This window comes from Rhinatrema bivittatum, unplaced genomic scaffold (genome assembly GCF_901001135.1).
Source record: "Rhinatrema bivittatum unplaced genomic scaffold, aRhiBiv1.1, whole genome shotgun sequence".
Classification (NCBI taxonomy): domain Eukaryota; kingdom Metazoa; phylum Chordata; class Amphibia; order Gymnophiona; family Rhinatrematidae; genus Rhinatrema; species Rhinatrema bivittatum.
The window spans coordinates 1,022,857-1,042,814 of record NW_021820281.1 but is presented as its reverse complement, the minus strand read 5'-3'; the positions used below and the strand labels follow the sequence as shown (position 1 = coordinate 1,042,814).

Sequence of the window (19,958 nt, the reverse complement as noted above, 5' to 3'; positions counted from 1 at the left end):
AAGCCAATGTCCCTTCAAGGTTATTTGGGCACATAAGAGGCAACCCCAGAAGTCATGCGATGTCCCCAGGCAGAGGAGACATATCTCATGAGGATCAGTGATGGGCATGGTCCTTGGGCACTGGGAGCATTGATGAAACTGAACTTGGCCATGTCAGAACAAAACAAAAAGGCTGCAAGATCAATGACGGCAGGCATCGATGGTGAGGCATTGTCGTCACGAGGGAATAGACTGTGAAAGGAAACTTACCAGAATCACTGAAAACCCTGATTGGGAATACTATGAGGAGGCATTGAGAGGGACCTGGCAATGGAACCACAAGAAAAAACATGAAAAACACAAGAAGAGAGGAAAGTTTTCCACAAGGCCAAAAAAACAGCTAAAGTGAGCTTACTCACACCAGAAGGCTTACAGCTCCGTCGAAAAGAAGAGACTGGAGAGGGACCTAGCAGAGATGCATGCTCAGTGTGAACATGTGATATAGGGCATGCTCAGCGTGCCTAGTCAAAGTTCTAGTAACTTTGAGATAGTTTTCCCCATTGAGATCCTTCTGAAGCTGTCACCCATGTGTGAGGACTATCATCCTGCTTGTTCTTGGAGAAAAAATATAACTGTCTCTAAACACGACCAAGAGCATAGAAGGGTCTTTCCAGTCAGGTTATGAAGTGGTCCATATCAACATTCTAACATACTGATGTGCACAAGGTACCCAGTTCCAGGATGGAATTTTAGGCCAGTCCTGGACTGCTGACATCCTGATGCATTATGCAACCTGTAGCCCTGATTACAATGGGTAGAATCAGGGACTTCTGGGATGTACATTAAGAACCAGGACTGGTCTAAACTCTCCCTCCCGGAACTGGGAAACTTGGCAGCTCTGCACATCAGAACAGATCAGCCTTCCTGTGCTTTTCAGTTCACCGACTCACAGGAAAGCTGCTTCTGCTACCAAAGAAATAAACCAGTTCCATGTTATACCAACAAATACCACATCTAGAGTTGCCGCCATTATTTCAGGATAGGCTGATTAAGTCCTGGTTTTACCCCATAGCCTGCACGGAGATGTAGATTTTGGTTTTCTTTGTAAAAGCAGGCTGAGTCCTTGCATGAAAGAGTGGGGCTAAAAAACCAGGACTGCATTAGCCTGTTTGGGTTGACTTAAAGCCAGTTGGCAACCCAAGGTGCATGGTCTCCTTTCCCTGGGTTTGTGCACAGACACTGAGAAACCAGCATTGTGTTTCAGATGCCACTGGATACATCTGGTGACCCAATGTGAAACGGGACCTTTCTCCCCACTGTGTTTTAACAGGAGCTAAAATCTGCCTTTGTAGCCATCCAAAGGATGAAACCATTTACAAATGCAAACACGGTCACTACTTCAGTAAGTTTAACCAAAATGGTTGATCCAGTTCTGGTTCTCTCCATTCCAATCATGAGGCTCCCAAAAAAGAATAAGACTACAGCTCCATGCATGCAGTGGGGGAAATCCAGGACGGAATCATCTCTGGGTGAGGTGGTAAGACTACAGCTCCATGCAAGCAGTGGGGGAAAGCCAGGACGGAATCATCTCTGGGTGAGGTGGTAAGACTACAGCTCCATGCAAGCAGTGGGGGAAAGCCAGGACGGAATCATCTCTGGTTGAGGTGGTAAGACTACAGCTCCATGCATGCAGTGGGGGAAAGCCAGGATGGAATCATCTCTGGTTGAGGTGGTAAGACTACAGCTCCATGCATGCAGTGGGGGAAACCCAGGACAGAATCATCTCTGGGTGAGGTGGTAAGACTACAGCTCCATGCATGCAGTGGGGGAAACCCAGGACAGAATCATCTCTGGGTGAGGTGGTAAGACTACAGCTCCATGCATGCAGTGGGGGAAAGCCAGGATGGAATCATCTCTGGTTGAGGTGGTAATATGAGTGAAGAAACACCAAGGCAGTTTTGTGTTTTGTTCACACACATTACAACCTGATTGGGCCTCATTAGTGCAGCGCAGCCCTTGGGATGGAGTATTTTGCCTTTCTGGCTGTGTTTTGGGAAAGAAAACACAAGGCACGCTTTGAGAATCTCTTTCAAGACAGCACAGCAGCCCGGAAAGGCAGCAAAGGCAGCTACAGATGCAGGTTTGCAAAGAACCTTCCATGCTCTTAAAAATGTGAATACTCTGGTTGGGTGCAGATCCATTTTCTGTCCATGAGGCAGCTGGCGCTATTGAGGCTGGTATCATTCAGGTAAGCACAATCTGATTCTGCCAGAACGGTAATCCTGCAAAGCACACAGAGAGAAAAGTCACTGCAAGGGAACCTTGAACACACTTTAAAGACAAAAAAAAAATAAAGAACCAAATAATGAGAGATAGCAAAGGCTTTAAGGGACCTAAAAACGTGAAAATGTATAACTGAAATTGCTGGTGGAATTCAATAAAAACATAGAGCTTTTGGTTAATGTTGGTTGGCAGCAGTGGGATTGCGGGGGAGCTGGCCCCACTAGAACGACCGGACCACTTACACTGGTTGGACAGAAAGGCACTTGGTGCTTTCCCACCCAGAAATTATTGTGTCCCCACTGTCCTGACCCCCACCAATAGAGCAATTTCTGGAGCTGCCACTGGTTGCCAGCTGCCTCGACCAGTAAGCTTTTCCTTCCCTGAGTCTACAGGGCCGCAAGGAGGGACCATCCGATCATAAGGGACGAAGGTATTACCGGCGACGATCAGTCAGTCAGAAAGCTCCCTCACATCCCTCCCACTTTCTGCATTTAGAAGGTAATTTTGTAGCAAGCTGTATAAACTTTCAGGCTATAACCGGGAGGTCCCATTTCCTGTGGCAGAATTTTCAAGAATCTGCGGCAATTATGTGGCTCATTTGCATAATTTTGCATATATTTACAATTTAAATTGAAAACTTTTTACTTTGTAAAAATGAAGTTGTTTTGTGACGTTTCTGCCCAGCTAATTTATTTAGTTCTTTCTTAGATGAGAACAAGATCTCAGTGATGGGGGCTGGAAGTGGGTAAGGAACCGGGGAATAGGAAGAGAAGAGACTGAAGAGAAGGAATCTTAGGCAGGAGGAGTAACGGGATGGAGGGGGGAGAGGATGGGGCATTCTGGGAGGAGGAAGAGAGGGAATGGAAAGAAAAGAGGAAGAGAAAAGGGGTCAGGAGTGGGATGGAGGAGGAAGGAAGAGCAATGGGAAGATGGGAAGCAAGTGTGTTAAAGGTGGAAGAGAAGGAGGCACAACTGGGATGAGGAAGAGGAGGGAGAAGGGCTAAGGATGTGGTGGTGGTGAAAAAGGCATGATTGGGATGAGGAGAAGGAAGGAATCCACAACCCCCACAACTGTACCTCCACCCCCTCCTTACCCTTCTCTCACCCCATCCGATCCCTCTCTCCATCCCCACAATTCCCAGCTCACTTTCTCCCTTCCCCACCCCCAGTTCACACCGTCCCGACCTCTCCCTGCCCCCATTTCCGGTTCACTCTGTCCCTCCCTCCTTCCCAATCCCCGGTAGATTCTACTCCTTCCTTTCCCCCCACCCCCTGCCGAGTCACACTGCAGCCCCCCAGGATCCCCTCCCTTACCCACTCGTTCACTTAAACAGGAGCCCTGCAGCGCCTCAGACGTCTCCTTCTCCTCCCCTGTCGGGCCCGGGCGTCACACTTTGAATCAAGTGGCTCCAGGCTCGATGCTCAGGCCCGGCAGGATAGGAGAAGCAGGAGCACCAGAGGCAATGCAAGGCTGCCGTCTCCTCCTCCTGCTTACCTGAACGAGCAGGTGAGTGAGGGGATCCTTGGGGGCGCAGGTGCATCTCTCACACTCCCAGCCAACGATTCTCTTCCCAGGCTGCTGGGCAGGAGAGTGTAATGCACCGAATGCCATCCTACTGTAACCAATCCATTTTTTTCAAGAAGATCTTTGGCCTCCCACAACAATTTGGCTAAGCCTGGCCAAATCTGTGGCAAGGGCCGAATTTTACAGCCCTTGCCATGGGAGACCAGGGAGCCCTGACTAGAACATGCTCGAGTTACACCATTTTCAAAGTGGATTTATGAGAATAAGTTTCGTTTTATAACACTGCAGGCACAGAGTTACAGCTCTTAATTGCTGTGCAAGGTTTTCCCAAGAGAATTTATGCAGATGTTTTATAAAAGAAGAAATTAGACGTGTAAGTCCCAACCCCACCCAGGCTCCATCCCCTATTCCCGCATACGGTGCGTGCTCGCACGTAACTTAGCGCACGCATTGCTCACAGCTCTCTAAAGACCGATGTCTCTGTGGATAAAGCAGCGCCCGAGCCGCTGAAGTCCCTTTGAAAATGACTCTGTGACTTACAGGTTATCGAATTGCGATCCATCCGGCCATGTCCATGGCTGCACTCGCTCTCTCCTCAGGCCGACCCAGTGATCGGAGCGACCTTTACGGCGTATGGTGAAATCCTATAAGGAAATAAAAACACGACTCAGAGCGTCTCCTTCAGGTGAGCGCTTCTTATCAGAGGGAGGTGATCCCATAGGGGACAGACGTAACTCAGACAGCTGATTCCAGCCTCAACAACCTCTCTCCATGCTTCCTCCCTCTGGCTCTCATCAGGAAGCCAGAATGCACACCTCACTTCCTTACTCAGTGCTATTCAACTCCCATCATGTACTGCCCACCTCCCCACGCCTTCCCCATCCACTTCTCATCAGAAATCATCTTGCTTAACTTTTCTGCATGCTTCTTCCAGGCTGACTTGCCCTTCAGTCCGATAAACCACTAGATCCCATCTACTCCCTATTAAGCAACCTACTTTTCAAATAAATTATCTACAGACATAGGAAGAAGAATGAGGGCTGAAGAGCTCGATGCACTGCACAGCCCAGGAGCCGCAGCTGGAAAGGAGGATATGGGACACACAAAAACGTACCAAGGAGCACTACCATTACCCTAGAAGTGAATGTATCTCCTCCCCAGGCTGCTGTGGGAGGGATCCCTCACACTCACCAGTTCCTGCAGAGTCTCAATGTGAGCGAGGGAGGCGTTGTGAGAGGTGCAGAAACTCAGGGCCCTGTCCCAGTTTCTGATCTCCTCAGAGAAAAAGTAACATTTCCGTCTGTACCAGATCCAGCCGTCTGCACAGGGATCTAGAGGAGGATGGGCTGAGGAATCTTCAGAATCTTCACTTAGTATAACTAAAAATAAGAGAATAATTCCAGCACAGACAACTTAGGGAACAGAAGCACTCAAGCAAATTAAACAAACATATCTCCCTTTCCCCTCGAAAAAGTTAAAAAGCTTTTGGTATGTTTAGTTATATTATTTTAAGTGTACATTCATCTTTTAGCTTTTTGCCCTGTATTTTGGGAGGGAAAGCAGTGCAAGGCAAGCTATGAGAGTAAACTGTAGGACATAGTAATGAAGACAGAAAAAGATCAAACGGTCCATCTAGTCTGCCCAGCAAGTTTCATAAGAACATGCTATACTGGGTCAGACCAAGCGTCCATCAAGCCCAGCATCCTGTTTCCAACAGTGGCCTATCCAGGCCATAAGAACCTTGCAAGCACCCAAAAACTAAGTCTATTCCGTGTTACAATTGCTAGTAATAGCAGTGGCTGTTTTCCAAGTCAACTTAATTAATTGCAGGTAATGGACTTCTCCTCCAAGAACTTATCCAATCCTTTTTTAAACACAGCTATACCAACTCCACTAACCACATCCTCTGGCAACAAATTCCAGAGTTTAATTGTGCGTTGAGTGAAGAAGACCTTTCTTTGATTAGTTTTAAATGTGCCCCATGCTAACTTCATGGAATGCCCCCTAGTTTTTCTATTATCTGAAAAACTAAATAACCGATTAACATCTACCCGTTCTAGACCTCTCATGATTTTAAAGACCTCTATCATATCCCCCCTCAGCCGTCTCTTCTCCAAGCTGAAAAGTCCTAACCTCTTTAGTCTTTCCTCATAGGGGAGCTGTTCCATTCCCCTTATCATTTTGGTTGCCCTTCTCTGTACCTTCTCCATCACAATTATATCTTTTTTGAGATGCGGTGACCAGAATTGTACATAGTATTCAAGGTGTGGTCTCACCATGGAGCGATACAGAGACATTATGACATTTTCCGTTTTATTCACCATTCCCTTTCTAATAATTCCCAACATTCTGTTTGCTTTTTTGACTGCCGCAGCACACTGCACCGACGATTTCAATGTGTTATCCACTATAACGCCTAGATCTCTTTCTTGGGTGGTAGCACCTAATATGGAGCCTAACATTGTGTAACTATAGCATGGGTTATTTTTCCCTATATGCATCATCTTGCACTTATCCACATTAAATTTCATCTGCCATTTCGATGCCCAATTTTCCAGTCCCACAAGGTCTTCCTGCAATTTATCACAATCTGCTTGTGATTTAACTACTCTAAACAATTTTGTATCATCTGCAAATTTGATTACTTTACTCGTCGTATTTCTTTCCAGATCATTTATAAATATGTTGAAAAGTAAGGGTCCCAATACAGATCCCTGAAGCACTCCACTATCCACTCCCTTCCACTGAGAACATTGCCCATCTAATCCTACTCTCTGTTTCCTGTCTTTTAGCCAGTATGTAATCCACGAAAGGACATCGCCACCTATACCATGACTTTTTACTTTTCCTAGAAGCCTCTCATGAGGAACTTTGTCAAACGCCTTCTGAAAATCCAAGTATACTACATCTACCGGTTCACCTTTATCCACATGTTTATTAACTCCTTCAAAAAAGTGAAGCAGATTTGTGAGGCAAGACTTGCCTAGGGTAAAGCCGTGCTGAATTTGTTTCATTAAACTATGGATTTCTATATGTTCTGTGATTTTGATGCTTAGAACACTTTCCACTATTTTTCCTGGCACTGATGTCAGGTTAACCGGTCTGTAGTTTCCTGGATCACCCCTGGAGCTCTTTTTAAATATTGGTGTTACATTAGCTCTCCTCCAGTCTTCAGATATTTTAATGATAGGTTACAAATTTTTACTAATAGGTCTGAAATTTCATTTTTGAGTTCCTTCAGAACCCTGGGGTGTAGACCATTCGGTGCAGTGATTTACTACTCTTCAATTTATCAATCAGGCCTACCGTATCTTCTTGGTTCACCATGAATTGGTTCAGTCCATCTGAATCATTACCCATGAAAACATTCTCCAGAATGGGTATCTCCCCAATATAGTCTTTAGTAAACATAAAGGTAAGAAATCATTTAATCTTTCTACGATAGCCTTATCTTCTCTAAATGCCCCTTTATCCCCTCGATCATCTAACGGTCCAACTGACTCCCTCACAGACTTTCTGCTTCGGATATATTTAAAAAAGTTTTTACTTGAGTTTTTGCCTCCACAGCCAACTTCTTTTCAAATTCTCTCTTAGCCTGTCTTATCAATGTCTTACATTTAACTTGCCAACGTTTATGCATTATCCTATTTTCTTCTGTTGGATCCTTCTTCCAATTTTTGAATGAAGATCTTTTTGCTAAAATACCTTCTTTCACTTCCCCTTTTAACCATGCTGGTAATCGTTTTGCCTTCTTTCCACCTTTTTTAATGTGTGGAATACATCTGGACTGTGCTTCTAGAATGGTATTTTTTAACAATGTCCACGCCTCTTGCATACTTTTACCTTTGTAGCTGCTCCTTTCAGTTCTTTTCTTATAATTTTTCTCATTTTATTAAAGTTTCCCATTTGAAAGTTTAGCACGAGAGCCAAGGATTTGCTTACTGTCCCCCTTCCAGTCATTAATTCAAATTTGATCATATTATGATCACCATTGCCAAGTGGCCCCCATCACCGTTACCTCTCTCACCAAATCCTGTGCCCCACTGAGAATTAGATCTAAAATTGCTCCCTCTCTTTTCCGTTCCGGAAACAATTGCTCCATAAAAATGTCATTTATTCTATCCAGGAATGCTAAGAGAAATTAGGGAAGCTAAGCAAATTGGTAGTGCGGTAATAATGGGAGACTTCAATTACCACGCACAATCTGTCTATCCTATATATAATGAAACATGGTAACACTTGGAAACAATCACGTTGTATCAACCAATTTTTACAATTTTCAGTGAAAAAGCTATGTTAATTACTTATGTTGGACCCTCAAATTTCCCGCGGTTTGCAAGTATTTCAGATTTGTAATTTTTATTGCTTGCGGGTTTTTATTTAATCATCGGTACATAACCATATACGAAGACATTTTTTAAGTTTTTTTAAATTTTCAATAAAATCGGTACTTCTCTTAGGGAAGCGCTGTCACGCTTCAAAGTCCAGCATCTGCAGTTTTGCCCGGTGAGACGCTATCACGCTTTCAATGTCCAAAGTCCGGAGATGAGTCCAACGTGTGCACGTTTTGTGGGCTGCTGCTTCAGGGACTATGCAAAGTGTGCTCCGGTTGCTGGTATATCTTCTACACAACTTTAGGAGAATTTTTTCGGCAGTCCGGTTATGATTTCTCGGACCTTAGCGCCATCTCCTCTTGTCGGCTCTGTATCCCTCCATCCTTCCCCTGAGCCCTCCAGTCCTAGAGGTGACAGGCCCTGTATCCCTAAACCCATCCCCTGATCCCTCCAGTCCTAGAGGTGACAGGCTCTGTATCCCTAAACCCACCCCCTGAGCCCTCCAGTCCTAGAGGTGACAGGCTCTGTATCCCTGCTCCCATCCCCTGATCCCTCCAGTCCTAGAGGTGACAGGCTCTGTATCCCTGTGTCCATCCCCTGAGCCCTCCAGTCCTAGAGGAGACAGGCTCTGTATCCCTGCGCCCCTCCCCTGAGCCCTCCAGTCCTAGAGTTGACAGGCCCTGTATCCCTGCACCCATCCCCTGAACTCTCCAGTCCTAGAGGTGACAGGCTCTGTATCCCTGCGCCCATCCCCTGAGCCCTCCAGTCCTAGAGGTGACAGTTTCTGTATCCCTGCACCTATCTCCTGAGCCCTCCAGTCCTAGAGGTGACCGGCTCTGTATCCCTGTGCTCAGCCCCTAAGCCCTCCAGGCCTAGAGGTGACAGGCTCTGTATCCCTGCTCCCACCCCCTGAACCCTCCAGTCCTAGAGGTGACAGGCTCTGTATCCCTGCGCCCATTCCCTGAGCCCTCCAGTCCTAGAGGTGACAGGCTCTGTATCCCTGCTCCCATCCCCTGAGCCCTCCAGTCCTAGAGGTGACAGGCTCTGTATCCCTGCGCCCATTCCCTGAGCCCTCCAGTCCTAGAGGTGACAGGCTCTGTATCCCTGCGCCCATCTCCTGAGCCCTCCAGTCCTAGAGGTGACAGGCTCTGTATTCCTGCTTTCATACCCTGAGCCCTCCAGTCCTAGAGGTGACAGGCTCTGTATCCCTGTGCCCATCCCCTGAGCTCTCCAGTCCTAGAGGTCACAGGTTCTGCATCCATGCTCCCACCCCCTGAGCCCTCCAGTCCTAGAGGTGTCAGGCTCTGTATCCCTGCTCCCATCCCCTGATCCCTCCAGTTCTAGAGGTGACAGGCTCTGTATCCCTGCTCCCGTCTCCTTATTCCTCCAGACCTAGAGGTGACAGGCTCTGTATCCCTGCGCCCATCCCCTGATCCCTCCAGTCCTAGAGGTGATAGGCTCTGTATCCCTGCATCAATCCCCTGAACTCTCCAGTCCTAGATGTGACAGGCTCTGTATCCCTGCATCCATCCCCTGAGCCCTCCAGTCATAGAGGTGACAGGTTCTGCATCCCTGCTCCCACCCCCTGAGCCCTCCAGTCCTAGAGGTGACAGGCTCTGTATCCCTGCGCCCATTCCCTGAGCCCTCCAGTCCTAGAGGTGACAGGTTCTGTATCCCTGCGCCCATTCCCTGAGACCTCCAGTCCTAGAGGTGACCAGCTCTGTATCTCTGCTTTCATACCCTGAGCCCTCCAGTCCTAGAGGTGACAGGCTCTGTATCCCTGTGCCCATCCCCTGAGCTCTCCAGTCCTAGAGGTCACAGGTTCTGCATCCCTGCTCCTATCCCCTGAGCCCTCCAGCTCTAGAGGTGACAGACTCTGTATCCCCTTACCCATTCCCTGAGCCCTCCAGTCCTAGAGGTGACAGGCTCTGTATCCCTGCTCCCATCCCCTGAGCCCTCCAGTTCTAGAGGTGACAGGCTCTGTATCCCTGCTCCCGTCTCCTTATTCCTCCAGACCTAGAGGTGACAGGCTCTGTATCCCTGCACCCATCCCCTGAGCCCTCCAGTCCTAGAGGTGATAGGCTCTGTATCCCTACGCCCATCCCCTGAGCCCTCCAGTCCTAGAGATGACAGGCTCTGTATCCCTGTATCCATCCCCTGAGCCCTCCAGTCCTAGAGGTGACAGGCTCTGTATCCCTTCATTGATCCCCTGAGCCCTCCAGTTCTAGAGGTGACAGGCTGTGTATCCCTGCTCCCGTCTCCTTATTCCTCCAGTCCTAGAGGTGACAGGCTCTGTATCCCTGCGCCCATCCCCTGATCCCTCCAGTCCTAGAGGTGACAGGCTCTGTATCCCTGCATCCATCCCCTTAGCTCTCCAGTCCTAGAGGTGACAGGCTCTGTATCCCTGCACCCATCCCCTGGGCCCTCCAGTCCTAGAGGTGACAGGCTCTGTATCCCTGCGCCCATCCCCTGATCCCTCCAGTCCTAGAGGTGACAGGCTCTGTATCCCTGCATCCATCCCCTTAGCTCTCCAGTCCTAGAGGTGACAGGCTCTGTATCCCTGCTCCCATCCCCTGGGCCCTGCTGTCATAGAGGTGACAGGCACTGTATCCCTGCATCCATCCCCTGAGCCCTCCAGTCCTAGAGGTGACAGGCTCTGTATCCCTTCATTGATCCCCTGAGCCCTCCAATTCTAGAGGTGACAGGCTGTGTATCCCTGCTCCCGTGTCCTTATTCCTCCAGTCCTAGAGGTGACAGGCTCTGTATCCCTGCCTCCATCCCCTGAGCTCTCCAGTCCTAGAGGTGACAGGCTCTGTATCCCTGCACCTATCCCCTGAGCTCTTCAGTCCTAGAGGTAATTGACTGTGCCTACATTAACCCATCCCAAGCTATTCAATTTCCTCTTTCTGTAACTTGTTGATAATTATACCTTCCTTATTTCCAAAAGTTCAGTGTTATACTGTAAAGCGCTTTTTGCTGAATTATGTTTTATGTAAACCGATGAGATGTTCCCAACGTTCATCGGTATATAAAATCTCTAAATAAATAAATAAATAAAGTGCTTTTTCTATCTTGCTATTGTTGGACGTTTGATATATTCTCTATTTTCCTCTTTCCTTTACTTTGTTTTTTTAAATCCTTCAGGCAAGCTGCTGGAATTTCATTAGTCCGTCAGAGTGCATTTGGATCATGCCCAGCATCCAGAGTAACTCCTTATTTTTGTACCTTGTGCATGTGAGCATCTGTGTGTTCCCCACGATGAACAGTGAATGAAGACCTGTTTTCTCAGACGTTCGTTTGGGTCCTGTCCAGCAAGGCGACAGGAGCTAGGCATCGAGATGTTCAGGAAACAGTTTTAGTAGCTTTGCTAGCTGTTTTCAAAATTTGTGGTAAGGGGCTGCTTAGTGCTGGATTAAGTATGGAGAGTGATCTACTCTGTAGTCAGGATGGCAGAGAATCAAAGAGGGAGGAGACAGAAGATGACGTGGATGAGAAGCGATGGGCTCTAAATCGATGAATTGTTTCTGGCTGGCAGCTGGGATATAGAACTGGGCAGACTGGATGGGAAAATTGGTCTTTATGAGCTGTTATCTGCTGTTCCTGAGTATTAAGATCTCTGTCTGAAGCTCAGAATAAATTATTCATATGCGCCACTAGGTGGCGATGGTGCTTCTCGTCAGACCCAGGACAATCAAACTTCATCTTTCCTGGGTGCCCTGCAAGTTGGTCTCAGACAGTTGTGGTAGTGTCAGCACTATGTAAAAACAGTATAGGCAAAGTCCACCTCCTGCACATGCAACAAAATCCTCATAACAAAAGGCAGACGAGCAGCCTGTAACCCTTTCTTTTCTGTTATACAGGGGCAGTTACTCATCACTGTGGTTCCATCCCTCCTGCTGTGCGGCGCCGCGAATGGAAAGCATCTCGATGCATCTCACTTACCTCGCTGGACTATTATACCCAGAATCAAACCCAGAGACAGAATAGTAAGTAGCCCCAGAGCTGCCAGTCCTGAAACACAGAAAGGAGAAAGAGAGAATTTCAATGGCTGAAAACTGCTAGAACGGCTTTGGGTCATCTTCACATCTCTCCAAGGACCCGGACAGAGACGGCTTCCTGACCTCCACGCTCCTGACACAGCTCAGAGACAGACACAGGACCCAAACACTGTGCAGCCCTCTCAGTACCAGCGCTAGGCCTTCGCCCCCCTGTTCTTTCTCCTCATTATCCTCTCTTATTAACAGCTATTTTATTTCTTAGCACTGTTACTTTGAGGAGTGTTTGCAGAGGGGTTGGGGAGTAGAGGATAAAGTTAATCATCTTGTCTTAGGGCCTTTCTCTTGGGTGTAAGGGCTCTCTTGCAGTTGCCAAACTCAGTTCCAGGTGCACTGGGCCCAGACCTCTGATGACAAACAGCATGGCAGCATCCCCCAAGTCACTGAGGTTCTTAAAAGGTGACTGTGGAAGCCTGGAAAGAGCTTCTATAGTGTTTGAAACCTCACTTTCACTTGTACCACTGAACTGGAACCAGAAGAGATTTTGTGATTTCTATTGATGGAATAATGAAAACGGCAGCTCTGAGCCTGAAAACAAAATTCAGATGAATTTGGAGGGTTAGAATTGGGAGGGTTAGAATTAGGAGGGTTAGAATAGGAAAATGTTAAACAAACACATCTATGTTTCCAAAGGAAAAGAGCATTGTTTGCATTTTTAAAAACCTTTCCTGATTTTCTCTTCTCCCTTCTCGTTCTGTAGCTCTGTCTCTGTTCTGGCAAGCAGATAACTATAATGAAAGCCAAATTAAACAACAAGTGATCCACTGGAGGCCAGCAGCCACAATGCTGATCTGCCTCCAGAAGCCTGTTCCTTTCCTCCGCCCCCGCACCCTGAAAGAGCAGGAGCAGTGTGGGCTGGACCCCCATTGACAAGGATGAGGAGCAACACCTGCCCCCACAAACGGGAGAGAGGGGGTGGCCCCAATCCACAGGCTGCAGCCGCCGCCGCCACCAGACAGCGAGCATGTGTTCAAGAATGTGTCTACGGCAAGAGTGGCTGCGTGTCTTTCTGTGTCAAGGTGACCGGTCGGGGAGGACGTTTGTGCACGCAGCCCACTAATCCATGACAATCTCAGTGAACCTGCAAATTAGAAGCTCCAGGGTATGGAGAACAGGTGTTTTGTAAAATACTTGGAACTCTTGGATGTTTGAAATCCTTTCTGGGGTTTTTAATTATTGGAGGTTATATATTCAGAAGCTGTTTGGAAATATGTATTCCTTTTATTAATATGGTTTTATTAATATGTTTGTGTAATTCTTGATTTTATTATTTCATGTTTTGCGGGATGTTGATGATTCTCTTTTTCCATTGTTGTACTGCATACAGAGTCTGGTTTGCTGTGGTTTCCAGTTTATTTTTTGTCTGCATGTTTCTGTTTATACCTTATGGTCTCTTTATTTTGTATTTGATGAGGATCTTCTGCTGGCATGTAGTTTCTGTGTAGGGATCTATAGCAGCTTGGCTTGCTTTGTTTTGCTAAAAGTGTATTGGTGTTTAAGGGCCTGTTGTAATATTTATAGTGATGAATTTTCATATGTAGGGTTGTTACTGATTGAGTGATGAAGATAGTGCTGTTTTGATATGGGAGGGTTATAGTGTTATAACTATATTTCAGTTTACTTGAATACTGTGTACAATTCTGGTCACCACATCTCAAAAAAGATATAGTTGTGATGGAGAAGGCACTTAGAAGGGCAACCAAAATGATAAAGGGGATGGAACAGCTCCCCTATGAGGAAAGGCTGAAGAGGTTAGGGCTGTTCAGCTTGGAGAAGAGACGGCTGAGGGGGGATATGATAGAGGTCTTTAAGATCATGAGAGGTCTTGAACGAGTAGATGTGACTCGGTTATTTACACTTTCGATTAATAGAAGGACTAGGGGGCACTCCATGAAGTTAGAAAGTAGCACATTTAAGACTAATCGGAGAAAATTATTTTTCACTCAACGAACAATAAAGCTTTGGAATGTGTTGCCAGAGGATGTGGTTAGTGCAGTTAGGGGTAGATTTTAAAAGCCCTGCGCGCCGGTGCACCTATTTTGCATAGGCCGCCGGCGCGCGCAAAGCTCTGGGATGCGCGTAAGTCCCGTGGCTTGCTAAAATGGGTGGTCTGGGAGACGGGTCTGTGGTCCGGGGACGTGTCTGTGGTCCAGGGGTGTGGCCGAGTGCCCTGACACAGCGGCCTGTGTCGGGGCCTGACCAGCCAGTGTAACTCCATCGAACAAGGTAGGGGGGGGGATTTAGGTAGGGCCAGGGGGCTGGGTTAGATGGGGAAAAGAGGTAAAGGTGGGGGGTGGACAAAAGAAAAGTTCCCTCTGACACCGCTCCGATTTCGGAGTGGCCTCAGAGGGAACGGAGGCAGGCTGCGCGGCTCAGCGTGCGCAGACTGCCAATTTTGCGCAGCTCTGCAGACGCCGACCCCGGATTTTAAAAGTTACACGTGCCTACTCTTGTATCTTTTAAAATCCGGCGTACTTTTGATCGTGCCGGTTGCACAAACAAAAGTACGCACGTGAGCTGTTTTTTAAAATGTACCCCTATGTTTAGCTGGATTCAAAAAAGGATTGGATAAGTTCTTGGAGGAGAAGTCCATTAATGGCTATTAATTAAGTTTACTTAGGGAATAGCCACTGCTATTAATTGCATCAGTAGCATGGGATCTTCATAGTGTTTGGGTAATTGCCAGGTTCTTGTGGCCTGGTTTGGCCTCTGTTGGAAACAGGATGCTGGGCTTGATGGACCCTTGGTCTGACCCAGTATGGCAATTTCTTATGTTCTTATGTTCTTACTCCTGGCTTTCTGAGGGCCAGTCCCACACAAGTATGCCTTAGAAAAAGCCTAATGCCAAGGGATTCTTTTGCAGGTTTTCTGGTCGTTACTGTAGTGCATGTGGATATACTTGTTGTAAATTATTTTTTAAATCTCAGAATGTTCTTTCATGTAAAATGTTATAAATGCGGATCTTTTAATTGTGTGTGGTGAGGCCCAGGGGTGGGGAGGAAAGGCACTACTGTGAGGTTTGCACCAGTCCTGCTCCCTCCCTTTCCCCTCGCCCTGCAGATCTCAGACTCCGTGGGTGCCTGAATTGGGGTAGGGCCTGAATTAGTCTCTACCCCGTGGCTCCACTCTCACAGGTCCTGTTGAGTCCTCCTTGCTCTGGTTGGGGTCACTGGTTGACTCAGTTTCCCTCCTCACTGCCTGCTAATGACAGCACTGCTGGAGCCAGCGCTCTGAGGTTCAGGCTGGAGGGAAAGGATCTGAAGTCTGGGCTGCAAACCAAATTGGCTCGGAGGTCCACATGCAGGCTGTGCATTCACTGATAGTGGAGGAGTTAAACCTCCCATGAAAGCTCCCAAATGGGGAAGAGCCAGGCTCCATGATTGAGCAATCTCTCGCTAGTTCCAGAAATAAGGTCCTGGACATCGCACTGCAGTGGGAGCTTCCTTATTTTCTCAGTTTGAGCACTGTCTTATGGTAACGTTCCCTTCAGCAGTTAAGCATAGATGGAGAGCTCTGAAACTTGGAGATGGGAGTTCTAATCTCACCAGAGCTAGAGGAGCCCTGGAAGCCTAAGCTTAATGTAATCGAACGCTTCCAGCACTGTTTCCTCATAGAGCTGAGGCGCCAGGAGCAGGGCAAATGTATTGAAGGTGTTGGGGGCACCGCCATGTAGTAAACACTTGTGGGTGGGTGCAAGGGAGCGAGCAGCCTGCTTTGATTTTGATACGCAGGGATGAGGGGGGGATTCCTGTTTTTATTCGAGGAGTTGGGGAGAGGAGGGTACAGGCTGACAGGGCCTGTTATAGGATATTATTTGGGGGGTGGGGATGGGGATGGCCCATTGTATGCATTTTATTGGTTTTCATTATTTACAGCGCCACACAGTGGTGGATAACTTTAGAGCTGCTGAGAAAGTGGCACTCAGAGGGTGGTTTCTTGGCTGGGAGAGCCCCACTGTTAACCAAGCCTCTCCCTTGGGGATCTTTTGTTTGGAAAATGCTCTTAGCTACCAGCGCTCAGACAGGCCGATACAGTAAAACCCGCGGAAGAGCCGGCGCTCCGAGGCGAGTGCCCGCTCTCCCGACCAGGGGCGGAATGGCCTATCGGGGGATCGGGCAACCCCCGGTGGGCCGATCACGCCAGTCACATGGTCTGCCGTGCGTGGCCGTGACAGAGCCGCGCTTGGCAGACCACGTGATGTGTCCTGGGCTGGCCTGGGCAGCGAATACCCGGGCCGGTCTGACATCGTGAATCCACCGCTACTCCCGACGCGCGCACAGGCCACGCTCCTGTGCGCGCAATTTAGTATGCAAATGAGGGCCCGAGGTAAAAAGAGGCGCTAGGGACACTAGCGCGTCCCTAGCGCCTCCTTTTTGACAGGAGCGCGGCTGTCAGCGAGTTTGACAGCTGATGATCAATTTTGCCGGTGTCGGTTCTCAAACCTGCTGACAGCCACGGGTTCAGAAAGCGGACGCCGGCATAATTGAGCGTCCATCTTCCAACCCATGGGCTGCGGGCTGATTTAATTTTTTTTTTTTAATTTTTGATTTTTTTTTAATTTTGGTGCCTCCAACTTAATATCGCTATGATATTAAGTCAGAAGGTATACAGAAAAGCAGTTTTTTCTGCTTTTCTGTACAGTTTCCCGGTGCCGGCAGAAATTAACGCCAGTCTTTGAGCAGGTGTTAATTTCTGAAAGTAAAATGTGTGGCTTGGCTGCACATTTTACTTTCTGTATCCCGTGCGCATACCTAATAGGGTCATGAACATGCATTTGCATGTTGCGGGCGCTATTAGTTTCGGGGGGGGGGAGGGGTTTGGACGCGTGTTTTTGACGCGCTATTACCACTTACTGGATAAGGGGTAAAGCTAGCGCGTCGAAAACGCGCATCCAAACTCGGTCTAAGAGTGCGCTCCAAAAGAGGAAAAGCTACTGGGGTCTGTACTGCCAGTGATCCCCTCTATTGGGGGAACATGAGAATTAGCCAAATACGCACCTCAGTGTCCCAGACCCCACGCAGGTCACTTCTCTCAGGAACCGAGGTAGAACGGGACCTGGGTGTGGGGATCCTAAAGGCTCAGGTGCACCGTCCGCTTTATTTATTTATTTACTCCCTCTCTGTGCCCTCGTCCCATTTATAGATCAGAACGGTTTATTCAGCAGCGGGGGTAAGAGAGGAACTGGATTCAGAGGACGGCCGGCACTGAGCCCTGACTTTCATGGTCTGGGATACTGATATGCAGACGTTAGGGAGAAAGTGCAGGACTGTGTTCATGGCCTCGCTCAGAAGCGAAGCACATTCAAGCAGCATTGTCTGAATTACCAGGAAGGCCTGGGGGGTAATCTGCACCGAGAGGCCCTTACTTCCAGGAGCAGCTTGCTGGGCAGACTGGATGCACCGGTCTTTTCTGTGTCACTGTGTCACTGTGCTATGTTATCAAGTGACATTCATAATTGTGATTAATCGAGGAGACAGTAGGGCTTGGTTACAGTGCAGGTGTACTGCAGACGCAGGTATTCATCAAGTCCATATTAACCTTCATTTAGTCTTCATGTTTTTCTGCTTCTGTATATTCTGATGTTTTTAAGTTAAATTGCTTAGAATTATTTATTCTTTCAGTTTTATTATCCGAATAGCTCTTGGCAGAGAGAATTCTTAAGATTTATTTATTTCTAAGCCTTTTCCTAAAGGTAGGCTCAGGATGGGTTACACAAAGAAAGATGGGAGATTAAAGATAATTTGTGGCCTGTAACGAATCCTGCCCTTAGATAGATAAAAAAGAAATTGTAACCCACCTCCCAAAAATCCTCTTAGCAGATGTACAACTAACCCAGAATAAGTCTACAGATCTCTTCCCATTGAGATTAAACTCATCCAACCTCATCAGGTCAGGGGACAGAGCAGAAAGCAAAACAAAATACAGAAGCAGTAAAAAAGGAAACATTCAAGAGTAATAACCTGGCTCTGAGCCCAATTCATAACAGGGGGAGCAGAGACTGCCCCTCTCCTCTCTCTGAGGGTCTCAGGCTATGAGGGGAGCAGTAAGGCAGTGACTGCCCCTCTCCTCTCTCTGAGGGTCTCAGGTGTGAGAGTGAGGGGAGCAGTAAGGCAGTGACTGCCCCTCTCCTCTCTCTGAGGGTCTCAGGTGTGAGAGTGAGGGGGAGCAATAAGGCAGTGACTTTCTCTCCTCTCTCTGAGGGTCTCAGGTGTGAGAGTGAGGGGGGAGCAATAAGGCAGTGACTGCCCCTCTCCTCTCTCTGAGGGTCTCAGGTGTGAGAGTGAGGGGGAGCAGTAAGGCAGTGACTGCCCCTCTCCTCTCTCTGAGGGTCTCAGGTATGAGAGTGAGGGGAGCAGTAAGGCAGTGACTGCCCCTCTCCTCTCTCTGAGGGTCTCAGGTGTGAGAGTGAGGGGGGAGCAATAAGGCAGTGACTGCCCCTCTCCTCTCTCTGAGGGTCTCAGGTGTGAGAGTGAGGGGAGCAGTAAGGCAGTGACTGCCCCTCTCCTCTCTCTGAGGGTCTCAGGTTTGAGTGTGAGGGGAGCATTAAGGCAGTGACTGCCCCTCTCCTCTCTCTGAGGGTCTCAGGTGTGAGAGTGAATGGAGCAGTAAGGCAGTGACTGCCCCTCTCCTCTCAGAGCTGCCACTGGATTGTGGGTTACTGAGCTCTGCTCTGGCATTGGACCGCTCGGCCATCCTGACAAGCGACTGCAGACCCTCTATGTGGATCCAAATGCTCAATAACGTTTCAGTTATCATCTGTTCATCTCTGATTTTTTAGCAATGCAAATTCAAGATTAAATAAAATTGGGTGACATAATCGCAAAACAAAGATTGGAAAAATGTTCCTTCGAGCAGGAGTTGAACCAGCGACCTAAGGATCTCTACTTTTCCGCTACAGTCCTCCGCTCTACCAGCTGAGCTATCGAAGGAGCTATGAGCACACCACACTTTATGATTCCTTCTGATAGGAATCCTTTTCTGCACTACAGGAATACTAGCGTTATACTTTGGCTTCCTATAACTCTGGCATAATCACCCTTATGATCTTCTTGCCTACTTACAAGCTGTCAAGAACACCAAAATTAATCTCGATGGATAGCAACTTCCAGCTCGCAATGGAAACACCATGAACACTTCAGAAACAAAGGGCGACAGTCCTTCAAGGACTTCCTCATCTGCTGCCACTCACATGAATGCCTACTTCTGTGCAACAAGCAGCATCCAAACACCAAGCCATTTCTATGCCAACCTAACACCAAGGAAAACTGACATGTCACATTCCAACCAACTACCCAGCGGCCCCAACCAATCAGATTCGGAAACAATAACATGAAGCTAGAACAACCCCATTTCCAGCTGAAAGTCATATCAAACTAGGTCACCTTCCATCCTTTCCCCTAGCCTTCCATTCTGATCACTGGAGCCTTCTGCTCTACCACTTTTTGAGTTATGCTCAGCTGAGACCGATTTTATTTCCAAAATCAGATGCACAAACTATCCACATTTAATCCTGAAGAATAAGGGAAAATTTTAATCCCCAAGCCTAAAACGCATACTGAAGAGATAAAGAAATACAGGAGGTAGGTCTTAAACGGCAAACCTTTCTAAGGCGCTTAGCGGGAGTTATCAGCGTTCAGAGCCGTCACCAGTGTACACAAGAGACCTGCTACACAGCATGGGGGAGCGTTTTAGTATGGTCGGAAATCTCACTGCTTGGGGGAAGCATCAAAACTTACTGATTCCTTTCAGCCACCGGCAAGGTGATCCTCTCCTCTCAGAGCT

The 19,958-nt window shown here is 47.8% G+C and overlaps 1 non-coding gene across 1 annotated transcript; it reads right to left on the bottom strand.

Moving 5' to 3' along the window:
* Positions 1 to 19,019: 19,019 nt before the first annotated feature.
* Positions 19,020 to 19,105, bottom strand: TRNAY-GUA. Its single transcript is given in 2 exon segments — positions 19,020 to 19,055; positions 19,069 to 19,105. It is a non-coding gene; the product is annotated as a tRNA-Tyr (tRNA).
* Between the last annotated feature and the right edge of the window lie 853 nt (positions 19,106 to 19,958).